The following is a 3,204-nucleotide window of genomic DNA, read 5'->3' on the forward strand; positions in this document are numbered from 1 at the left end:
TGCAGGATGGACCGAGCCAACACAACAACAACACAACAACAACAACACTTACACTAAGTGTGTGTGTGTGTGTCAGAAACACACACTCGGGCGGACCGGAGGCCGAACCGGGTCGCTGGTTCTGGTTCGCGGGTGTTCGGAAGCTTTTTTCCCGCAGATCATCGATAATCCCGGTGTTTGTGTTGGTTCGGTTCGGGAATGTTTCACTTTTCAGCCCAAAAACAGGAGCTTTTCGCTGCCAGCCGCTTCTTCTGCTGCCCGTCCATTAGGAGAGAGGACGACCGGGGCGGGCGCGACTGGTGCCTGCTGGGAAATGTAGTCCTCTTAGTACGTACTTTAGTATTAATGGGAAAGATCTACTCCCTGGTAGAGGAGACAACGGGACCTTCCTGGTGTCAAAAAAAAATAAAAAACTAATAAAAAGGAAGCCCATGTGTAAATCTTAATTTGAACTTATGTTATAATTTCGACTTTTTAATGTCGTAATAATTTTGACTTTTTGTCAATTTCAACTTTTCAAGTCATAACTTCGATTTAGGATGTCATGATTTCGACTCTTTACGTCATAATAAAGATTTACCGAAGCATGATTTTTATACTTTAAATGTCGATAAAACCCCTTTTAACTGTATTGTTTGTCGTTGCATGACAGATTTAGCATCCAGCGGATCTTTATCTCAATAATATTCCTCAGTTTCAACTTTGTACGACTCAAAAAGTTGTCAAATCGTCACAATCTCCATTGTAAAGTGGGCAAAATTAGCATAAATGGTGAAGTGCACACTCTTAGAGCATAGTACAAGTGTGCAAATTGGGACACACGTTAAATTCTGAACTGCATGCTTGTAGTAAGAGTAGTATGCAGATCTGAGTAACTAACAGTGATGTGCACTACATCTACACTACAGTGTGCACTACATCTACACTACAGTGTGCACTACATCTACACTACAGTGTGCACTACATCTACACTACAGTGTGCACTACATCTACACTACAGTGTGCACTACATCTACACTACAGTGTGCACTACATCTACACTACAGTGTGCACTACATCTACACTACAGTGTGCACTACATCTACACTACAGTGTGTACTACATCTACACTGCAGTGTGCACTACAGTGTGCACTACATCTACACTACAGTGTGTACTACATCTACACTACAGTGTGTACTATATCTACACTGCAGTGTGCACTACATCTACACTACAGTGTGTACTACATCTACACTACAGTGTGTACTACATCTACACTACAGTGTGCACTACATCTACACTACAGTGTGCACTACATCTACACTACAGTGTGCACTACATCTACACTACAGTGTGCACTACATCTACACTACAGTGTGCACTACATCTACACTCACGCGTGCACTACATCTACACTGCAGTGTGCACTACATCTACACTGCAGTGTGCACTACATCTACACTACAGTGTGCACTACATTTCACTACAGTGTGCACTACAGTGTGCACTACATCTACACTACAGTGTGCAATACATCTACACAACAGTGTGTACTACATCTACACTACAGTGTGCACTACATCTACACTACAGTGTGTACTACATCTACACTACAGTGTGCACTACATCTACACTACAGTGTGCGCTACAGTGTGCACTACATCTACACTACAGTGTGCACTACAGTTTGCACTACATCTACACTACAGTGTGCAATACATCTACACAACAGTGTGTACTACATCTACACTACAGTGTGCACTACATCTACACTACAGTGTGCGCTACAGTGTGCACTACATCTACACTACAGTGTGCACTACAGTGTGCACTACATCTACACTACAGTGTGCACTACATCTACACTACAGTGTGCACTACATCTACACTACAGTGTGCACTACATCTACACTACAGTGTGCACTACATCTACACTACAGTGTGCACTACATCTAGACTACAGTGTGCACTACATCTACACTACAGTGTGCACTACATCTACACTACAGTGTGCACTACATCTACACTACAGTGTGCACTACATCTACACTGATTTAAGCTTGTAACCTGGCGACCTCTAGTGGTGAAAGCCAAGACACAAATTAAATCAGTGTTTGTCAATTTATGTGAGTATTTAATACATGTAAAATGTGTTTGCATAAATAAAGCCCTATATATAATAAATATGAAAGTAAATTTGACATTGTTTTGTAATGATTGGAGAGATCATAAAGAGAGTATTAGGTAAATGGAATAAGAACAGTATTTGATCAACTCTAGTAGCCTAATAAAACGAATTAAAAGTTAAATTAAAAGCTGTAACTTTGTTGTATTTGTTTTACATAATAAACACAAGTTTTTTTTTGCGGATTTCCCTAAAATGGAAAATCCCTAGTGTAGTGTACTTTCAGTTTTATTAGTGATGAATTGGGAATGTTTTATCGCAGTATTAGCGCCCTCTTGTGGACATTATATGAAGCACGCACACACACACACACACACACACACACACACACACACACACACACACACACACACACACACACACACACACACACACACACGGGTGTGTGTTATCGTGTGTGTGAGTGGAGAATAATCATTACTGACTATTACACAGTGGAAAGCAGATCAATAGCACACAATGGCTCGTTTCATCTCCATAAATGTAAAGTTCTTTGTGTTGATTTAAAGTTATCCTGTGATTATCTTTGTTTATCGGCTAACAAACCCGCTAAAACTGCTCTGTTGTATAAAACCATTACGGTTTCATTATGTTACATCCTGATTTCCTTAAAAACATTTGTAATTACATTTTTTAAGTTCCATGTTATTTATTTCTATGTATTTTTATTCATGTATTGAATGTTTAATTTCTATTGAAACAATCTGTCACTGTAATCTCCTGTCATCACTGTAAAGCTGCTTTGAAACATCTACATTGTTAAAGTGCTGTATAAATGAAGGTGAAATTGAATTGACTTATTGCTTCAAATGGTTTATGATTATTTTTTTTAGTAGACTATTATTACTTTATATTTACTGCCTTGCTTTACCTTGAGTTTCTTATCCTATTTGTGTGTGTGTGATACATGTAACCCCTGGGATCTTTGTTCAATACATTTTTTTTTTTAAAGCAAACAATGGACTCAGCGCGAGGGCGGTACTTCCCGGTAGAGACACGCCCACTGACTCGAGACACGCCCACCAAACGTAGCCACG

At 39.5% G+C, this 3,204-nt stretch overlaps 1 protein-coding gene across 2 annotated transcripts in view; it reads right to left on the reverse strand.

Moving 5' to 3' along the window:
- LOC143753348 (dual serine/threonine and tyrosine protein kinase) overlaps positions 1-288 on the reverse strand; it is a 57,051-nt gene extending 56,763 nt beyond the window's left edge. For both annotated transcript variants that reach the window (XM_077245670.1, XM_077245671.1), the window contains exon 1: positions 1-288. This exon is cut by the window's left edge and continues 272 nt beyond it. The gene's annotated coding sequence lies outside the window, so the exon portion shown is untranslated.
- Positions 289-3,204: the final 2,916 nt, after the last annotated feature.

The sequence above is a fragment of the Siphateles boraxobius genome, unplaced genomic scaffold (assembly GCF_051911475.1).
Source record: "Siphateles boraxobius isolate OS27281-9 unplaced genomic scaffold, OSU_SipBor_1 276, whole genome shotgun sequence".
NCBI classification, from domain to species: Eukaryota; Metazoa; Chordata; class Actinopteri; order Cypriniformes; family Leuciscidae; genus Siphateles; species Siphateles boraxobius.